The sequence below is a fragment of the Manis pentadactyla genome, chromosome 4, assembly GCF_030020395.1.
Source record: "Manis pentadactyla isolate mManPen7 chromosome 4, mManPen7.hap1, whole genome shotgun sequence".
In the NCBI taxonomy this organism is placed as follows: Eukaryota; Metazoa; Chordata; class Mammalia; order Pholidota; family Manidae; genus Manis; species Manis pentadactyla.
This window is the reverse complement of record NC_080022.1, coordinates 23,943,594-23,965,878: the sequence shown is the minus strand read 5'-3', so window position 1 is coordinate 23,965,878 and position 22,285 is coordinate 23,943,594. Positions and strand designations below refer to the sequence as shown.

Genomic DNA, 22,285 nt, shown 5'->3' with positions numbered 1-22,285 from the left:
TTGACAGTAATTGCTCTTCTTAAGGAGGTCTCTTTTCCAAAGCTCCCTCCCTTGGGTACAGGTGACTCTCTCCTCTGTCCCTTCAGGCCTCAGGGTTGTTAGCTCCTCTGTTGTTAGCAGCCCCCGGTTGCCACACTATCCTTTGTGGTTCTTCTGTGCAAATAAACCCTCTTCAATTTTATTCTAATTTGAGTGTGCCTTCTGTTTTCAGCTGGGACCCTGACTGATACATTTACCAAATAAGGATTATTTTGGTTGTCTTGAGACAGAGAAAGAGAATGTGAATTATTGCCTCATTACTGCCTCTTGTATCTGGAAGTTGAGGTGTAGACTTTAGACATATTTGTTTAAGTGTTTAGACAGCTCAGAGTTTGCAGGCTGTGGTCCCTTTCCCTCCTTCAGCTCTATTTCCTTTGGATTAGCTTTGCATTCAAGCACTTTTGCCGCCTTGCCACCCCCAGCAGCTCCAAGCTTGTATCTTTCCAGTGTCAAATTTGTATAGGTTCATTTCTTCCCCAGTGGACTCAACAAAGTTCTAGTGCTGTCATTGATTTGGCATGGGTCACTAGTCCACTCTAAAGCTGATCCCTTTGACCAGAGAAATGGAATAAGCAACTGGCCAGATCTGGGTCACATACCCACCCCTTGAGCTTGAAATAGAGGTGTCAACCCCACCCAAATCACATGGCCTGGGAGTGGGGGAGGGTGATTCCCAAACAAGTGAGAAGATAATCTAACAAAAAGGGTGGGCATGGATGCCGAGCGGGGCACAACCATGAGTCTGTTCTACTTGGATGTGTGAATTTGGGTAGGCGACCTAACCTAAGGAACTCTTGTGTCTTCTTCTCTCAGAGTACTAAGACTATCTAATGATTATGGAGCAGTTACTGTGTACCAGGCCCTACACCAATGATTTTAGATGAATCTTTGGTAGGTGCCATTATTTTCCCTACTCTACAGATGAGCAAACTAAGACTCAGAAAAGGAAAGTAGCTTTCCCAGTCACAAAAGCCTAGGTGTGGCATAGCTAAGGTTTGAACCCAGATTTATCTGACACAAGAGCACCAGTTATACCATACTGCCTCTCATGCTTGTGAGGATTAAAAGAGACACAGTATTCTGTAACATCTTCCTATGTTGACAGATAGTAACCACACTAGTGGGGATGAGGATTTAATAATACTGGTAATTGTTGAATCACTGTGTTGTCTACTTGAAACCAATAGAAGATTGTATATTGATACTTTAATAAAAAATTTTTAAAGAGATAGAATAAAAATAATCTTCGTGCTCTTCATTTATTATGCTCTCACTACTTCCAGTCTCTGAGCCAAATGCTCTATATGGATACAAATTTAATCATTGCAACAACTCTCTCAGCCCTGAAGACAGCTCCTGGTCCAGTAGGAACTCAATGGTAGCCTCTCTGTCCTTATGCTTCTTGACTTTCCTCTTCACATTTGCTCAAATATCTCCCCAGTGTTTGCCATTCTAGGTTCTTCAGTGATGCACAGGGTCTCTGAGCTGCTTCCCCTGCTGCCTAGAAGCTGAGAAGAACCAGGCTCAGGGATTGCAAGAGACTGGAGAAGTCCTGATGGAGGGAGAGGACTCAGTGGAGGAGAGAGGGGGAGGAAATAGGCATGGGCAAGTGATGTGAGCATCATTGCTCAGTTTTTCACCTGAGCAACTTTGGACACTTTTTAACATTTCCGGGGGATTGGGGTTTACCCTAATGGGGGAGTGAGAGGCAGAGGGTCAATGAGTCCAAGCTTCCCAGCAAACTAGTGTGAGGAAAAGATACACGTTCTGGTTTGCCCTCCAATCCCCTGGACTACTTCCATGCTGAGGCTAGTTGTCCATTATCATCGACTTTTCTTTAGTATCTGTGTCCAGTTGGGTGCCAGGACCTGATGATTCTCCCAAATGATCAGTGTTACCTGAGAGATTGTTTGTTGAAAGCTTTGACCAAGTTTTCTCCATTGAGACTGAGGGTAGGGGCTGTATCTTTTATTTGTTGCATTTCCAGCAACTAAATGCATGTTTAATTGAACTTGGTAATAGTGATAATTTATTTTTTGTGAACCAGTTACTTTACTGATCATCAGATTTAATCTGTTGTGAGGACAACATACTTGTGTTATAGCTACTGCTTTTTCCTTTGTTTTATAGAAGAGGAAATTATGGCTCTGAGAATTTAGATGACTTGTCCAAGGTCATAAGGATAGCAAATGGCTAAATGGTAATCCAGTAAGTAACTTGGACCTCCATCTTGAACTCCAGACTCAACGTGTCCAACTGCCTATTTAACATACCACTTGAATGTCCAATGGGCATCTGAAAATCAACATGTCCAAGGCTGAGTTCCTGATGTCCGTTCCCCCAACCTGGTCGGTAATTGTAACTGCATCTTTCAGTTGCTCAGGACAAAATCCTTGAGTTATCCTTAACTTTTCTCTTTCTCATACAGCCTAGCTCCAATCTACCAACACACTTGGATGACTTTATCTTCAAAACAGCTCCAGAAGGGACCACATCTCTCTCTCTCCTGCTCCCTTTCTGGCTCAAGCCATCATCGTGCACCTGAGTTACTGTAAAAGCCTCCTCACTGATTTCCTTGCTTCTGCCTTTGCTCCCTTTCGTGCATTCTCAACAGATTCAGATGTCACCCCTCTGCTGAAACCCTTCAGTGGGTAAATTGATGAGTAAATGCCAAACCCTTACTCAGAGCTACAAGGTGTCATTTGAGCTGGCTTCCTGAGACTTCTCTTACCACATTTTCTTCCCCTCCCATCACGGCTACACTGGCTCTGCCTCAGACTGTTCACTCTTACTTCAGAGACTCTGCGTATTCTGTTTACTCTGCCTGGAAATCTCTCTCCCAAAATACCCATGTGACTGGCTTTCAGATCTCTTTCTTTATTCCAATGCTGCCTTCTTGGTGAAAATTTTCCTGGACACTGTACGCAAAATTTCACACCCTCCACTGATATTATTTCCCATTCTCCTTCCCTATGGTGTTTTCTGTTCTTTACTTTTCTTTCTTTCTTTCTTTCTTTTTTTGTTTTTTTGGCCCTTAGGACTTATCACCATTGAAGAGAACATATATCCTGGTTTATTGCCAGTTTTCCCACTAAAATGTACACTTCATTTATAGCAGGGTTTTGGTCAATTTTATTCACTCTTGAATCTCCATCTCCTTTAACAATGACTGTCATATACTAGGTTATTAAATATTTATTGAATAGATGTATGAATGAATGAATTTGGAAAGAGAAATGAGGTCTGTTGACTCATTCCATTGCTCTATGCTATCCATCCAAACTCAGTGTCTCTGTGATATACAAGTAGCTATTTGATGATACCCACACCAGGCCGCCTGTGCTGCTGGGGTTCTTGGAGAGTAGCCAATAGATGGTACCCTCCTTGCTTGGAAAAGTTCTGAACCATTTGAGAAATAAGATGAAGGGATAAGGCATATAGAAACCAAAATACCAGCCTTAGTATTGAGAACCCTGCTCTTGGGGATAGTGGCTTATGTCTGTGAATAGATGTGCTTCCTAATATTGACCCCAGAATTAGACCAACTTAACCAGCCATTCACTGGCAGTGTCCGATACTGTAGAACTGCATATACCAGCTCTTTATCCCAAACCCACAAATCAAATAACTTCTCTTCTTTAGGGGAGGAGTGAGTTGGAGGCAGAGAGAAGCTGGGAGAGTTATACGAATGGGTGCCTTTCCCATGGAAGGGAAATGTCAGGAGGAAGCTTTGAGTGTTTCCCATATAAAAATCCCAAACTCTTCTTTAAAAAAAAACCAAAACACCTTTATTGATATATAATTAACATACCACAAAATTCATTCTTTTAAAGTATACAAGTCAGTGATTTTTAGTATATTCACGGAGTTGGACAACCATCATCATGCTCTAATTCCAGAATATTTTCACTGCCCCCAAAAGAAACCCCATACTCATTAGCAGTCACTCCCCATCCCTCACTGACCCCTGGCATCTGCTTTCTGTTTCTGCGGACTTGACTGTTCTGGCCATAAATGGAATCACAAAATATGTGACTTTTGTGGTTGGCTTCTTTCATTTAGCATAATGTTTTCAAGGCTCATCCATGTTGTACTATGAATCAGCACTTCATTCTTTTTTATTACCAAGTAATAGTCTATTGTATCGATATATCACATTTTGTTTATCCATTAATCAGTGATGGACATTAGTTGTTTCCACTTTTTAGCTATTATGAATAATGCTGGTATCAACGCTCATGTACATGGTTTTTGGTGTGGACATATTTTAATTTTCTTGTGTGTATAACTAGAGGTGGAATTGCTGGGTCATGCAGTAGTAGCTCAATGTTTAACATTTTGAGGAGCTGCCAAACTGTTTTCCAAAGTAGCTGTACCATTTTGCTTTCCTACCAGCAATGTTTAAAGTATACAAAGGCTCTAATATCTCCATATTTTCACCAACACTTGTTATCGTCTATTTTAATTGTAGCCATCTTAGTGGGTGTGAAGTAGTATCTCATCATGGTTTTGATTTTAAGCATCTTTTCATATGCTTCTTGGGCATTTGTATATCTCCTTTGGAGAAATGTCTTTCCAAATTCTTTGCCTATTTTTAAATTGAACTATTTGGCTTTTTATTGTTGAGTTTCAAGGGTTCTTTCTAGGAGTTTTATGTTTTCTTCTAAGAGTTTTATGGTTTTAGTTCTTACATTTAGGTCTATAATACATTTTGAATTAACTTGTTTATATGGTGTGAATAGGAGTCCAACTTCATTCTTTTACATGTGGATATACAGTTGTTGTCTTCACATTCATATCTAAAATTAATTGACCTTAAATATAAGGGTTTATTTCTGGACTTTCATTTCTATTCCATTAATCTATATAGTTATCCTTATGCCAGTACCACATGTTATTTTAGCTATGTAACAAGCTATGTAATAAGTCTTGAAAATATTTTTTCAAGATTGTTTTTGCTCTCCTGTGTCCCTTGCATTTCCACATGAATTTTAGAATCAGCTTGTCAATTCCTGCAAAGAATGAGCTGAAATTTTGATAGGCATTGCATTGAAAGCATAGATCATTTTGGGGACCATTAACCATTTTATACCCCAGAATGCCAACTGTCCATTTTAATCCATAAACATGAGATTTATTTCATTTAGGTCTTCTTTTATTTCTTTCAACAGTGTTTTGCAATTTTCAGTATACAAGTCTTGTACTTCTGTTAAATTTATTCTTAAGTATATTATTATTCTTGATGTTATTGTAAATGAAGTCATTTTCTCAATTTTATTTTCAAATTGTTCATTGTTAGTTATTATGTATCGAACATGTCCCCACAAGATTCATATGTTGAAATCTTAACCTCCACTGTGATGGTGTTAGGAGGTGGGGCTTTTGGGAGGTGATCAGGTCATGAGGGTGGAGACCTCATGAGTGGGATTAGACCCCTTATGAAAGGGACCCCAGAGAAAACACCTGTCTGCAACCTGGAAGAGGGCTCTCACCAGAACTCGGCCATGCTGACACCTTCATCTCAGACTTCCAGCCTCCAGAACTATGAGAAATAAATTTCTGTTGTTTAGGTCACTCAGCCTATGGTATTCTATTATAGTGTATAAAAATTCAACTGATTTTTGTGTATTGATTTTGTATCCTGCAACCTTGATGAACTCACTAGTTCTAATAGCTTTTTTTTGGTACCTTAGGATGTTCTACATATTATCATAATACCTGCAAATAGAGAGTTTTACTTTTGACTTGCCAATCTAGATGCATGATTCCCAACTCTTATCCTGTCTTTCATTCTTCTCACACATTGGCTAATCTCCTGGTGTTTTGCTTTCACCTTGGAGTAGGGATTTGGAGACCCATGTTCCAAACCAAGCTTGGCTGCTGATCCATTCCTGTTTCTTCAGGTATAAAATTCTTTGAAACGATGACAAATTACAGTGAGATAATATATATGAAAATTATAATTTTCCCCCTTCATCTTCTAGGTACCAGGTCCCATATTTAACAGGGCTGGCTATTGCAATGTTTCATCTCCAGAAGGCACCAGTCACATAGAAAACAATGTGAATAATGCTCCCTGGAGGTGTGCAACAAGATTATCCTGATTCTAAGTGCTTATCTTTAATCTTCACAATAATGCCACGAAATTGATGTTACTAATCCCAATTTAGATATGAGAAAATTGGGGTTCAGAGTATTTAAGTGATTTACTTATAGTCATACAATTGGTGAGTCTGAAAGGCTAGATTTGAACCCTCGTCTTTCTGATCCCATTTTATCAAACTGTCTTCTGAAACATATTATTTAAAATAAAATTTATCTTGGAAAAAATAACACATGAACATGGTAAAGAATTTAACAGTACAAAAAGATATACAGTGAGAGTAGTTCTTCTACTGCCATACTCTCAGTCCGTCCATCCCCAGAGGCAGACAATATTATTGGTTTCTGGTGTTTCCTTCTGATATAGTCTATATATATCTAGATACAAATGTGTAGTTACACAGATCCTTATTTAAGACACACACACTCACACTACTGTTACATGTCTTTTTTTTTTCAAACTTAATCATAGATCTTAGAAGTCATTCCACAGGAGCATATACAGGTCTACCTCATTTTTTAACAGCTGTGTACTATTACATTTCGTCTAAACATACCCATCCTGAAGGGTATTTAGATTATTTCCACTCTTATTGTTACCAGCAATTCTGTAGCAAACATCTTTGTATGAATTTATTTGAACATGTCAAGCTGCCTTCTTGGGAAATAACATTAAAAGGTAAAAAGAACCATACAAGGACGAGGGATTTTATGAGTAGATTGATTGCAGTTGCCTTTTTGCAACCCTCTTTCTGCTTTCTCAAGCCTCACATCCTGACCGTCAGTGCTCTCTAGTAAACAGGAAAGCTCTCCATCACTTGCTCTAGCAGTTGGAATAGAATGTCTACTGAGAGCCTCTGGCTTAGAGTGGACAGCACTGTCCAGATGGGTTTGCAGTCATTAGGCTCAGCCTGGCTAAGGCCAGGTCATGGTCTGTTTTGGGGTGGGGTACTGATGCTAGTGTGCAGCACACTGATGACTGTAGGGAGTAGCTCCAAGTCACGCCTCTGGGTGGGGATGACTGGCCATCAGCATACACTGAGTGTGGGGTTTGGCTAGATCAGGCTCTGACATGTTCTGACCAGGAGAGGGCAGTAGGGAGCTACCTAGCACTTGTGTGGGCTCATGGAAGACTCCTCCCTGTACCAGTTGATTCTGTCTGGAGCATCTCCACAGAACATTGGGCAGCTAGGTAAATCTCCCCATTCCTGAAGAAGGAAGATGTGTTAGAAGACGTCTGGTAGTACATGCATTGAGGACAGTCTAGGAGAAAATAAAATAAAGGCCCCCATGAAAACAGCTAAAATTTTTTCTAATACAATGCACATACACTATAAAAACTTCAAATAATATGTTAAAGTACAAAGAAGAAAAAAAGCCACCTGAAATCCATGGCAAGAGATAACCACTGTTCATATTTTGGGTAATATTTTTGTAACCTTTCTTTTTTTTTAAACTCAGAAAATGTTGTAGACATCTGTTTTTGTCAATGCCTTTAATGTTAGGGGCCTCAGGACTTGTACTTACATAAATGCTTCTTAAATTTTTCCACCCAAGTTGCCCCAAAGGCAGAGAAGATGAATGAGTGCATTGCTGGACAGGTGAGACAGTGTGTATGGTGCTGGAATGTAAGAGAGAGGAGGGAGAAATGTTTTTAATGGGCTTTTACCTTAAAATTCAGAGAAAATTTGCATTATTATACCTCACGACATTTTACATTCTACTTGATATTTATTTCATTTCAAAATACTGTATCTTCTCTCCTCCAAATCTTCATAATATTATATTGTATGTATATATCATCATCTAATAAGCGAAGCATGGTATTGGACATTTAAATCACTTCAGTTGCACTCTGAACACTACTGCAGTGAGCATCCTTTTGCATATGTACTTTTTCTTGTTTGATTATATTATTAAAGTTCCAGAAAGGGCATTTTTAAAAATAAAGATACTGTCTCCCTCCTCAATGATTTTGAAAAATTGGCACAAATGAGATGACAAAAGTATTGGTAGGGAGAAGAGTTGTCCCTTGAAGCTCCCTTTTCTAGCCTGGGCTGGTACCTACCAGTGGACTGGCTCTGGGCTTAAGCACAACCCCTCTTCTGCATTCAGCACATACTGATTACATCAATTATTGGTGCCCAGCACTGTGCTAGGCTCTTTTTCTACCTTATTGGTCTTCACAACAACATGATAAGTAGTCATTATTATTCCCCTTTTACAGAGGAGGAAGCCAGTGAATCCAGGTGCTTTGGCTGAGGTTATACAGCTAGTAATTGGATGTGAGGGTGTCTCAATTCAGGAAGCCAGGACCTTTGTCAGCTTAGTTAACAGGACACTTAGCTGTAGACTTATTCGTAGGATGGTTGTCTAAAATCCTTTTGGTTATAAGCAAAAACAAAACAAAACAAAACAAAACAACCCAACTCTAGAGCTATTTTAAGTTAAAAAAAGGTGGGGGAGGGTGATGGTAGGGGAATTTATGAACACAGAAATTTCATGGAACCTAGAAGAAGTAATGAGTCTCATGAGGGATGAGAAAGTGACTCTTCTCTCTCCCTCTCTCTTTGGGAAATCATGGGCCTGGACCTCTACTTCCATATGTGCATCAACCTCATTCTTCTGTGACAAGTTGGCGCCATGAATGTGACCTTCTCCCAGCTCCCAATTTCACATCCTAAGTTTAAGCACGAAGCTCAGAGTGAACTAGGACCTCTCAGTCCTAAATCCAAATCCCCAGGAGAGATAATCTGATCTGATTATGACATGGTACATGTCCACTTCTGGGCCCATCCAGTTGTGACCTTATGGTCAGGGTTTGGTGTTAGAAATAGGGCTCTGTCTAGTCTGTGGGTAGGGAGCAGTTCTTAGAGAGAGGGGATCATTGTGGTCTGGGCAGATTCCTATAAAACTCTATGTGTTTGTCTACCATGACTCCCTATCTATAAAATCCAAATATTTAGTAAGTGAAAGAAACTTAACTCAAGATGACTTAACAAAAAAGGGAATTTATTGTCTCTCACAGAATAATCAAGGGTTTGGCTTCAGGTGCAGTTGCAACTATTTACTCAAAAAATACTGTCAGGAAATTCAACCATTGTGGAAAGCAATATGGTGGTTCCTCCAAAAACTAAAAATAGAAATACCATTTGACCCGGGAATTCCACTGCTAGGAATATACCCAAAGAACATAAGTTATCAGATTCAAAAAGACATATGCACCCCTATGTTTATTGCAGCACTATTTACAATAGCCAAGCTATGGAAGCAACCTAAGTGTCCATCAGTAGATGAATGGATAAAGAAGATGTGGTACATATACACAATGAAATACTATTCAGCCATAAGAAAGAAACAAATCCTACCATTTGCAACAACATGGATGGAGCTGGAGGATATTATGCTCAGTGAAATAAGCCAGGCGGAGAAAGACAAGTGCCAAATGATTTCCCTCATTTGTGGAGTATAACAACGAAGCAAAACTGAAGGAACCAAACAGTAACAGACTCACAGACTCCAAGAAGGGACTAGTGGTTATCAAAGGGGAGGAGTGTGGGAGGGGCGGGTGGGGAGGAGGGAGAAGGGGATTGAGGGGTACTTTGATTGGCACACATGGTGTGGGGAGGATCATGGGGAAGATAGTGTAGCACAGAGAAGGCAAATAGTGACTCTGTGGCATCTTACTATAGTGATGGGCAGTGACTGCAATGGGGTGTGTGGGGGGACATGATAATATGTGTGAATGTAGTAACCACATTGTTTTTCAATGTGAAACCTTTATAACAGTGTATATCCATAATTCTTTGGTAAAAAAGAAATTAAAGGTAAAGATTAGCCTGACCCTACTGAATCATCATAAATTTTTAAAGCATTTATTTTTATTAAGTTTTAGCCAATATTGTTAAAAGAAAAATCCTATGACAATAAGCTGAAGCTACCACACAGGATGGTAGTTTCCACAGCTGTCTGGTGTACTGCAAAAAAAAAAAAAAAATGACACCGCAAGCTTGGAGGCCTACAGACCTCCATTCAACTTCAGTTCCTACAGTGGAACAAATTGTTTAACCTTTCTCAGTCTCATTTTTTTATCTTTAATATGAGGATAATAACATCTATCTCAGCAGATTGTTGTGATGATTTTCTAACGATAAATCACCTATCACAGTATAATTAATATTTATGAAACATTGGAAGAGAATTCTCTACTTACAGAATTTGTTTTCTAGGACACTGGCTTGGTGGAGCAAGTCTATTAAGAAAACTTCAGCAGGATATCAAAAGTTACAAAAATAATGTCATTGCCTTCCCACTTAAAAAATCCATTTTAGCAATCCTATTTTGAGATTTCCATATATTTTTTAATTCTGTCATGATATATTTATTATTTATTCATTGAAAATAAAAGTTTATATGTTTAACTGTAAAAAAAAAAGTAACTGTCAGGAACCTCTTTCCATATCTCAGATATTTTTCTGTGCTTTAGATAGGCTTTCTCCTCATGGTGGTAATATGACCACTAGCAGCTCTAGGCTCATATTCTAAAGACTTCGTTTCCTCCGTGGAAAGCAAACTTCTTTCCAATAGTTTCAGCCTCGATTGGCTTTGATTGGGTTTTAAGTCCACCCTGAACCAAACATAGTGGCCAGGGGATAGCCATCTCTGATTGGCTAGCCCTGGGTCACATGACCAACCCTAGCGCTGAGGTGAGTCAGTCACCTTGAGCTGGTGAAAGAGAGTTCCCCAAAGGAAAAATAGGATGCTGTTAACAGAGATTCCAGAGCTTTCTATGTTAAAGCAGTGGACTGCGATTTACACCAATAACCTAGATGTGTTAAAGAATCCTAGTGGTGAGGAGATGCTTTTCATTTCTTTTATTCAATATATGTTTATTGAGGGTTCTATATGTGCCTAGCACTGTACTAGGCTCAAGGGATGTAATAGTGAATCAGACAGATAAATGAGTATCTATTATGTGCAAAACATTGTCCCAACTCCATTTCCTTTCCCTCCCCTCCATGTAAAGAAAGAGAAAATGGTGACCTTCTCCTCTAGGAGTTTACAATACATGAAGGCAGCTAAAACAGTGCTATGTGATAAGAGTAAATGGCAAATGCCCAGAAAGTGTGCTGAGAGGGCTGGGCTTAGAAGGAATACTACTACTGGCAATAATAACGATTATGACGGCTGACATTCATCTAGCACTTACAGGATGCCGGCACTGTGCTAAGAGCTTTCTGGACAATATCTCCTTTTAATCCAAATAACAAGCATATGAAGAATACACCCCATTTTACAGAGGAAGGGACTGAGGCTCAGAGAGGTGAAGTGTCTGGCTCAAGAGCACACAGTCAGGGAGTGTGCACTTGAATGAAGATGTCTGACGCCAAAGCTTCTAACTTTATTGTATAGTCCTGGGCCTGGAAAGAAGGGCATGAGGTTGGGGCAAGAAATGCGAGCATGTAGTATACTTGGGGGCAAGGAGCCAACAAGAAGAGGCTTTGTTCTTCCCTCTATGTAGAAGGTTTTCTCTATTTCTCCATTCACAAAGCAGAAAGGGGCTGTTCTCAGCTTTGGGTCCAGTGCCTAAACCTGACTCTCTGGTGCCAATTATACTGGCAGCCCAGTAGGCCAAATATGGTGCACAAGATATGCTTAGCTTGCGGCATTTAAAAGAATGAATTAGTGCCCAATATTCAAAAATTAGGAAATTTCACATAAAAATCTGGAAAATCAGAATATCTGATGGTCTGAGGCTGTATTCCCATGGCAACCATTTGCTAGAGCAAAGTAGCAGCTGCTACCTTTAGATGAGGCACACACCCTCCATTTGCCACACTTGCCCATTCCACATTGCCTTTCAGTGGGCTGTCTCACTCATTTTCACTACTGGTGTGACCCTTGGTGGCATTTGGACTAGAGTCACTATTTCCAGTTTCAGATTCCCAGGAGATAGAATCAGCTCAGCTTGGGTCAAATGTGTACCTCTGCTTCAAAGCACTGTGATGATACCAGGGGAGGTTTCAGTGAAGTCAACATGAGGTCTAGGGGTACCTCTTCAGCAAGGGCTGTGAGTGCCCATGGGTCCTCAAGAAAAGGACTATAGTTGGGCAGACATGCCAAGACAAGTCTAGTACAAAGGGAAGAGAATGAAGGCCTAGAAACCACATAAAACATAATAATCTAGGCTTCAGGTCATGGAAGGCCTGAACTAGAGCAGAAACAGTGGGGATGGAGGGGAAAGGGAGAGATTTATGCAGAGTCTGGTGATTTGTGGATAGGGCAGGCAGGGGCAATGATGATGGACATTTGAGTCTCTGGCTTGCATAACAGGTAAAAGGTGGTGTTGTTCATCGAGGTTGGCAACACAGGAGGAGGAACAGGTTTTGGGTGGAGATAGTTCAGTTTTGGGCATGTTGAACTGGCTGTGCCTGGGGTCATTCAAGAAGAGTTGTGGTTTGGGAAGTCACCAGCAAAGACCTGGGTGCAGATTAAAACTGGGATGGGGCATGAAGAATCGGAAGGGAAGAGGGCCAAGAGCAGAACTGTGAAGAGCAACATTAAGGAATGGAGAGCAGGCAGCAGTCTGAACCAAAAAAGTGCTTGTTTCAGAGAGAGGAGGACCAGGGGGCTGGGGCCTCCCAGAAGCTTAGGAAGGAGAGTTTAAAGAGGAGAGTGGTCAAGTGTTTAGAGAGGGCAAGAAGGAAGGGCCCGAGACAGTCTTGGATTTGGCAATTGAGAGATCATCAATGTGTGTGATGGGAGTGGAGTGATTGGGCAGAAATCAAGTTCAGCAGGGGCTGAAAAATGAGTGGCAGGAAGGATGAGAGGCATGGTGTCCATTCTCCCAGGACAGGGGTGTAGAGAGAAGGAGAGAATTTGTCTCAGGACAGCTTGTGTCAAGATTCCATGGGAAGGTCTGGCTGCAGGGTAAAGACTCAGGTGTAGCTAATGATTTGCTCTGGGTACAGGAGGTCCTGGGAAGGACTCAGGTGTCAAGTGCTGTCTTGTATGTCTAACCTGAATGAGAGCTCATCTTAAGGGCCAGAAGAGGGAATTACCCTAAGAGGAGGCCGCAGCTTTGTGGCTGGGTTTTCGCCACTCTGCATCTGGTTTCCTTGATCACTGATTATCTTGGGCTGGTTTTGCTGAATGACTCAGGAGCTTGAGCAAGCTTGGCTTACTTGGTTTCACGGCTCTGGGGGAGGGGAGGTTAGAGTCTTTCCTGATAACAGGGAAATAGTCATTAGATATTGAAAGAAGGACAGTTAGGTTGCAGCTTCAAGAAAAAGAAAAAAGACTCTTTAAGTACTAAAGAGTCCTAGTGCTTGGATCTGGGAGCAAATAGCTAATGCTGGGATCCTTTTCCTCTCTGCCTTCCCTGAAATCTTAATACAAATAACAGTATCTAACAGTTACTGAATGCATTTACCATTGTCAGGCACAGCTCTATGGGCCTGTAGGCTTTGTCAATGACTCTTATTATTCCATTTGACATGAAGAAGTTGAGAGTTAAGAGACTCGAAGTAACTTGCCTGGGGCATCCAGCCAGTAGCTGGAAGAGCTGAGAATTGACTGCCAGGGGCCTGTGTTCTTTACAGCTATACAACACTGAGCTGCTTAGGATGGCTCCAGGTGACCAAGCAAGGCTGTGGGATTGGTGAAGGGCCTCCTAAATGAAGATCTTAGGCAAATGACTGGAAAACAAGCTTCTCTCCAGCTAGAATTTGTACTGGGAAGGAAGGTACAGGATCCTCTGAGCTGGTTCTGAGACTCCTGGTCACCTGAGACCCCCTTCCAGGGATCCCTCCTAAAGCTTATTCCTTAGAAGCTCAGGGATAAAGTGTCTATTCATTAGGGCCCCCAGAGCTGGGTCTAGAAGCTGACCCTGGCATCAGCCAGTGGTTATTCCCTCCCTCCTTGAGCCTGCCTTCCCTGCCCCTCCCTCTGGACTCCCACCTGTTATCTTTTTCCTGTGTCCCTGAGCCCAGGGTACATGAGGCTCCGGTGGGCACAGTATCATTTTCTCCCTAAACTGTCCCCAGAGCAGGGACAATTTTGTGTGTTGCTGGCCCCTTCTGTCAGTATGTTACTTCCAAGGGTTCCTGTGGAATCCAGGCTTCAGTAAATCTAAAGAGGAGCAAGTGGGCCACGCCGTGAGCCTGCGATTGCATTAGGTGTGATGCACTCCCTGCCCTTTCCCCCAACTCAGTCTCCAGGGGAGCCCTGTGGGGCCAGCCCCATTCCTCTCCGTTTCATTCAGCCTAGGAGAGTTAAGGCTAAGGTCAAGGTGAAAAGGAGGATGCTGGGGAGGGATGCGGACTTCAAACTGTACTCTCCTTGGCCTGGAAGAGAAATAGCCAGCACATTTGAAAACTGAAGAAGGTGCAAAAGTAGAGTGGCCAGAGGAAGGGGTCCAAGAAGGCTGGGAAAGTAATGTTTAGAGAATGCCAACCAGGTGCCATGTAATGATAGTAACAATAATATCTGACTCAGGATGCATCAAGCACTGAATCAGGAGCTCTACTTCTGGAATAAGAAGTAACTAGCATTTTATCCTATGCTGGCCCTATGTGGTTTACATGTATTCTCTTATCTAGTTCTATTAACACTCTTATGAGTTAGTATGATTATGATTACTCATTTACAGGTGAGGAAACTGAGATTCAAAGGGGTTAAAGTTCAGAATTATCCATTGTTACTCAGTGGTGCATTGGAGAGTCAGGATTTGGATCCAGGTCTGTCTGCTGTTTTTCATCATTATAAATGAACGTAATTTTTCTCAATAATAAGGCAGTTGTAATTAGCTTTGGTTTACAGATGGAGAAACTGAGGCTCGGGAAAGTGAATTGACTTGCTGAGGTTATAGTGCAAGTCTCCACTTAATTTTATGCCCTCAGGCAGAGCTCTTGTGGGCCCTAGAGGGAGGAACCCTTGCTGGAGTGTTCTAGAGAGTCCCATTCAATACAGTGTGGGTTTCATATCCTTTCTCCCCTTCCTACAGGGTCACCTCTCTGGGCAGAGATAGAACTGGCACCTGCCTCTGTGAAGTCACTTAGAATTCTGACTTACAGTCATCTGCTGACCCAGCTTTCCCTCTGGACAGCCAGCTCTCTGAGGGTCAACTCTGTGGCAGGGGCTGCAGCTCAGCCACAGATGGCTATTCTTTCATCTTTCTGCTAGTGCCTGGCCCACAGGAGAGCTTGTTTGAATGAATAAATGGTTCACTGAGGAGCTGGGATTTGAACTTAGGTATTTGAGGCTACACCAGAGCTGTTTCCACTCCCTCCGTCTGCAGCAGGCCCCTCTCACCTAGTGAGGGCTTGTTACACAGGCTGAAACACAAATGGCCAAGGCAGCAGGCAAGCTGACTTAGACTCCTTCCCCTCACCTCCCCTTTCTTTTTCTAGAAGCCAAGGAGAAACATAAAAACTCAAATGTGCCCTGAACCAGTCTCAACCCCTGAGTCAAGGAATGCAGAAGGTAAGGAGTCACCATGGTAACAACAGCGTCAGGTGTGTAGGTGAGTACTTAGTTCCTGCAGACTCTGTGGGAAGGCCTGCCCAGGACTGGTCTGAGGGTTTGCGCTTTCTGGCTACAGGGGAGCTGCATTTCATTTGTTCCTCTTAATGGGACATTACAGGAGGCTTTTGCTTTTCATTGCTTCCATTTTCTTAAAAGTGGAGAAGGAGGAAAAACCCCATTTTCCTTCCCCTCCCACCCTCTCAGAGAAACTTCAGAACACCAGCATTCCCATCAGAGGCCCTGCTGCCGCTGATCATGAAACCCCGTCATCACTTAAATCGCTTTATTTTAAAGGTTTGTGAAAACTACACCAAATTGATTTTCCCCATATCACTTCTCTCTGTTATTTCTGTGGTTTCTCCTCTTCAGTGCTGTATTTTCTGGGAGCAGGAGAGCAAGTCTATATGGAAACTGGAGGTACTCTTCTGTCGTTTGGGAACCAAAAATTAAAGTTTCTGAGAGGGTAGAACATTGTTTTTCTTTCTTTTACTTACTCACGTACTTATGTATTTATTTTTACCTTGAGTCAGTTGGCTTACAGATTCCAAACTTAATTTAGCCTCAGAACTTAATCACTTTGAGCAGAGAATCTTAACACCACAGGGATGGAAAGAACCTTAGAAGTCACCTGTCTCGAAAGTCCTCAGACTTTTAGATGTCATCAATTGTCAAAAGTTTAAAAAATGAGGAGGGGGACCCAGATATGGTTGCCAGCTTTTAGTCTGGCCAAATGAAAACATTAAAGAAAAACAACTATCATGTTCTACAACCACTGCTTCATAAGAAAAGGACATTTGAATACCAAAATAAGTAAGAAGGGTATACTCTCAGAATGAAAGGACTGTCCCTTACACTGACTGAATGTAGTATATGAAAATTCACCTCTTTATCCTTATTTTTCTCCCTTCCCCAGGCACTAGCACCAGACTGAAGGTAGACATTTGAGAACCATTGACATGGTTTACTGTCCTGTATTCCTTGGAGATGGTGTTGTGGCCTCTGTTTGGATACCTCTGGCAGCTGGGGTGCTGACTACCTTACCTCTTTGGATCATGCAAGCTGGATCATGTTACCTTTTCTCATCACCCCTCTCTTGCCTGCCCTTCCTCAGGCTGGTTAATGTCCCTCCTATGTGCTCCTGTGTCTCCCCTGCGGTTACCACTTTTGGAGTACTTATCTCATGGTGTTGTAATCGCCAGCTGACACATCCCTCAACAGCAAGATTGCCAGCTTCTTCAGGGCAAGGTCTCTATCTGTTCACTGTTGTTGGATTCTCAGGCCCGTCACATGGCAGAAGCTCATCAGTAATTATTGACTGAAGAAACGAACTTTTACCCACCAGACTAATGAAATAATAATCATGAAAATAACACTTATTTAATATGTACTGTACCGTCAGCACTTTATATGCTTTTTGATCAGCAACAGGTTTTTATGTCAAGGCATTCGGGATAAAATGAAAATGGTAAGCATGTTGTTTTAAAAGGAACAGTCTCTCTGGGAATTTATCCCACAGAATTCCCCTAAAAGGGTTCCAAGATGTATGTACAAAAAAGTCCATTGCAGTATTGCTTATAATATAAAAAAATTGGAAATAATCCAAATAGCTATCACTAGAGAACCTGTTAAATAAATTATAATTCAGCCATACTATGTAGGCAGTCTTTAAATGATTAAGGTAGATCTAAATGTACTGACATGGAAAACTGTCCAAGCCATTATAGTTAAGAGAAACCATTTCTGTTACACACACACACGTGCATGCATATATGAATACACAAAAAAATATGACTGTACAGAGAAAAATCTAGAGGAGCAATATAATACAAGGTGTTGATATCACTTCTTTCTCTGGATATGATTGTGGGGGACTTTTACTTTATTAAGCATTCATCTCTACAATTAAATATTTTAAAAATAAGAAGAATGTCTTATTCTTTTACAGCTTTATTTGAGTATAATTTCATACCATAAAATGCACATATCATTTTTAAGGCTGGGAATGGTGGAAGATTTTAAAAAATACAACCAGAAGAAAAGATTTCTGACATTGAGGCTAATCTAATCTTTTGTCCCTTTGCTTGACCTTCTATTCCCTTCCCCACAATGGGTCCCCCCACCCCTGCTCAAACCTTCAATACCTCTGAATGGCCTGGGGAACTCCTTTTCTTTACCTGGGCCTATAAAAGGAAGAGTTGCAGGGGATGACTTCTGAAGTTCTTTCAGGCATTAATTCAGGTGTTAGGTGAGTTTGTAGTCCTTCTGCTCTCTCTCCTACCAAAACTGGGGAAAGGAGTCCTCTCAATTTCACAATGTGACCTTGATTGCCCCATTCCTGGTGCTTTGATGCCTCAGTGTGCAGAAACATTATCATGGTCAGAGAGCATATATTAAACATTTATACACACACAGATAACTTAAGTCACTCTGAAAGAGGCTGCAATAATGAAAAGTGTTTACACTGTTAAACCAACATCCAGAATGTAGGTAGATTGTAACCACATTCCCATTAGGAGAGGCAGATGGCATAGTGGTTGAGGGTGTGGGGCCCTGGAAAAATGCTCCCTGGGCTTAAATCCTATCTCTATCATGTTCTAGCTGGATGACCTTGGTCAAGTGGCTTTGTTTCATCCATCTCAGGCTCCCCATAAGTAAAATGAGGATACTAATAATTCCCACCTCCTAGGATTGCTCTGAAAATTGGTTAGTATACATATACAGTGCTTAGCACATAGTACGTGCCGAATAAATGTTAACTGTGAACATCACCTCCTAATTCCTTTCGTTGTGTTGGCAAATTTGCTGCTTCACTTCCAACAGCTCGTTTCAGTTATTAATAAATTCTTTGTTATTTTCCAACTGCCAAACAGGGAAACTTAAGTCTTGAGGAACCAGAGAATGCTGTGAACTGAAGCCAGCAGGCAGGGCAGCGCCAGAGGTTAAAGTACTGGCTGGAGTCAGCAGCTGATTCTCAGTACCGCCTGGAGCAGATCCCCACGCTCTCTAGCCTCAGTTGCTCCACCTTTGGTGAGATAAAATGAGGAAGTTGAGACAAGTTTCTGAAAGCTTGCTCTACCTGCCAGTTCCTAAAGTTTTCTTTCAGGATTTCTGACTGGAATCCGGTTACACCTGACGGCTGTGGAGATGGGGATCCTGATAGCTGGCCGCGGGAAGGATCCTGAAGGAGGCCTCGGCCTTCCAGGGCACTCAGGCCACAGCCAGGAATCAGCCTCGTGCACCCACCCCCCCCGAGCGAGCCTTGAAGTTTCTCGGGATTCACAGCTTCTCCGCCTCCCGGTTGCCTCTCCACCCGCCACCCCCACCCTCATCCCCTGGCCCCAACAGCACGCAGGGAAGTTCTTCGGTCGCAGGCAGCTGCTGAGAGCAAACTGCCGGGGTCTGTGCATGACTCCGGGGCTTCCCGCAGAAGAAGATCGGCCAGGGAGGTTCCTGCAGCCGGCGGTAATCGGCGCCCTGCCCCTTTGCCTCCGCCCCAGTATAAGACGGTTGTAAAATTCCGGAAAGAGATTAGAGGCAGGGGATGGGTGGGGTGGTGAATCAGTACATTCCTTCCTCCCCCTGCCTCCTCCTCCCCCGTTATCACTTTGGGAGGGTTGGGTCCTCTCATGGCCTTCTGACCGGTCCACTGGCAGGGTCCCGACAAGCTAAGCAGTGCTGGGCTGGAACCTCCCAATCTCAGCTGAATTTGTAGGGGCTAGATCGCTTATTTTGCAGCTCATGACCCCATTTGGTTTCAGGTTGGGAATTTTGGTCGTTCCTTCCAGTTCGGCCTTTTCCATCAGAGCAGTTCATAGGCCTACGTGTGCAATTCTTAGTAGCACCCATTTACTGAGTAAGCTCCTACTCTGTGGCAGGGTCTGTGCTGGGTCAGTCAGTCTTAGCTTCCTAAATCTTTGCAACGTAGGCATGCCTTGTCTCTTGTTAGAAGCAAGCAATCTGGAAGCTCAGAAAGGTTAGGTAAATTGTCCACGGCACACAGTGGCAGAACCAGGAATGATTCCAGCTCTATGGTTCGCACCAGTCCATGTTCCATACATTTCCATCAGTCTGCCTTTATTTTAGGACATTGAGAGGCAATACTTATTAAAGGGTAGGGAAGTAACATGTATGGACCACCTCCCAACATGCTGGGACTTTAAATATATTGTCTTTAATCATTTACTTTTTTATGACAACCCCCTGAGACAGATGTGATCACCAGGCCCATATTACACATGAGGAAGCTTTAGAAGTCAGTAATTCAAGGGGCAGAGCTGGGATTCTTGTACAGTCATAGTACAAACCACAGTTAATGTGTATATATACTTAACAGCTTACAGAGCACTTCATTTTACTTCAGTTTACAAGATCTTCATTTCAGAACTATCCCATTTCACAGATGAGTATAGAGGTTCACTCATGAAGTTAAGCCATCTGTCCAAGGTCACCAAGCTAATAGTAGGTAGTACAGCCTGCAATTTTGAAATAAACGCTATTGGGCCAGAGTAACAAAGCTCACATGTATGGAATACTTACTATATGTCCAGCATGGTGCTACCTGAGTTATATATACTGACTCCTATAATGCTCAAAACTGCCTTAGGAGGTAAGTACTATTATCTTTTCCATTTTACAGATGGGAAAACTGAGGTTAGATGAAATAACTTCCCAAAGTTACAGAATGACTAAATGGTAATGCAAGGATGCCAGATGAAACAGTCTAGAGTCTCAGGGTGGGAACCAGGCACCTGGGTTGTGTCCCCACTTCTGTCTACAGCCATATTTTCAAGGATCTCGGTTTCTTTGTCATACCACCATTACTTCTTCCTCTAACCTCTGTGTGTGGCAGGCCCACACAGTGCTCTATAAAACCAGTCAGGAATACTGCTAGCTTTGCCTCACGGGGACCCTGGGAGGATTAATAAGTTAATGGCACTTAGAATGCTACAGCAAAGACACTGGATAAACTCAGGGAACTTACTATGTGTGAAACTCACTGCCAAGGGCAGTTCACACTGTAATAAAGGCACCTGCAGCCCGATTCCTCATCTATTTGAGGTGTGTAGTCTTTCTTGGGAAACCCTTTGGATGAGGTTATTCATGTCAGGAGTTAAAGCATTTCCCTGCTGTCCCAGGGTGCTGAGAGGGGTGTGGGGAGTGAGTGGGGAGTGTCTCAGGCCTTTGGCTCTCAGAGGGGGGTGTTTCCAACATCTTGGAAAGGATTCTAACTTACTCTGAGGGACACCAGTTATTGACTGGAGTCTAGAGCCTAGCTAGTATCATGCTTATTTGGGCTTTAGAAGCAGACACTTGGGCTGAATCCTGCTTCTGTCACTTCATCTGGGCAACCAATCCCTTTTAAAATAAAGATAATACCTTCCTCATAAGGTTCTTTTGAAGCATAAACTTGATAATATATTTAAAAACACCTTGCCCAGGACTTGGAATAGAGTGGATGCTTAATAAATGGTAAGCATTATCATAGCCATTATTATTTTCATGTTATATTATTTACTGACAGTTTAGGGCTAGGCTGAGAGCTAGATGGAGGGGAGATTTATTCGTTTGACAGTCTACTATTTTGCCCCAATAGGTCAGTCTAAGTAGGGAGAATCCTGAAAATAGGCATTTACAATACGAAGTGATAAGTGCTATGATAGGGGATTGCAGAAGAGTCCATCACCAGGAGACTCAGCAAACTTTGCAGAGGAGGGAGGTCTGTTTCAAGTCAGCTTTGAGCAAGTGGAAAATCTGCCTGCTGGAGGTAGGTAGAATGCAAACAGTAGCTGAGCCTGTGTTCTTCACCCAAGGGCCTTGATGCTGATCTGCAACCCCTTTTGCTTCAAGGCCTTTTAACTCCCACACAGTCCTGCCAGCCAGCCTTGCCCTGGAATACCCTCTCCTGGGCCACCTGCTGGTAGTGAACATCCTGGGTTCTGGGCTGTGGCTTGATGTCGCTGAGTCATAAGACCTTTCTTTTTACTGCTAAATTCTAATGGAAGGCTTCTGGTCAGGAGCAATGTCCGGGTCTGCCTTGTGGGGAAGGCCTAATGACTACTGACTGACCATTGCTTCTCCCCACAGGGCTAGATGAGCACGTGTGCTGTGGTGGTGGAGGGGAGGCAACCCAAGGGGCAGGAAGAGTCTCTTCTGGATAGGTGCTAGTTCTGGGCAGGAGAGACTTCCTAGAGTAGATAGGGAGGACAGAGCTTCCCTTCCCAGAGCAGACATGCATAAGCCTCCCCTCTTACCCCCAAACCAGCCTCCAGTGCCTCTTTCTAGCTGCTATGAGGCAGTGGCCCAGACCAGTCTCTCAACTCACCTGTGACATTTCCCAAACCAAAACTCAGAACTCATGGTCTGGCAAAGTAAATAATTTCTGGCCATCTTCCAAATGCAAGAGAGAATAGTGAAATCTCTATAATCCCTGTCATTAAAAGGACTCTAGGTTGGAACCTTGAAATTCAGGGTCTCATATTTATCAAGCATTTTGCATATATTATATCATAAATAGTGAAAAGGGTCCCCATGAGGTAGCTATTTCCATTTAATAGATGAATAGAATACTCAGAGGAAATAACTTGCCCAAGATATTACATCCCGGAAGTTTGAATTTTGA

The 22,285-nt window shown here is 42.4% G+C and overlaps 1 long non-coding RNA gene across 3 annotated transcripts in view; it reads left to right on the top strand.

The window, feature by feature from the left end:
• LOC118912278 (uncharacterized) overlaps positions 1–21,097 on the top strand; it is a 42,896-nt gene extending 21,799 nt beyond the window's left edge. Inside the window, exons 2-6 of one of the 3 annotated variants that reach the window (XR_008996957.1) lie at positions 15,552–15,664; positions 15,871–15,960; positions 16,580–17,131; positions 18,537–18,693; positions 18,770–21,097. This is a non-coding gene — a long non-coding RNA (uncharacterized LOC118912278). Of the gene's footprint in view, positions 1–15,551; positions 15,665–15,870; positions 15,961–16,579; positions 18,470–18,536 lie in introns of those variants that run through there. The other 2 variants (XR_008996956.1, XR_005024762.2) reach the window with 2 other exon arrangements.
• Positions 21,098–22,285: the final 1,188 nt, after the last annotated feature.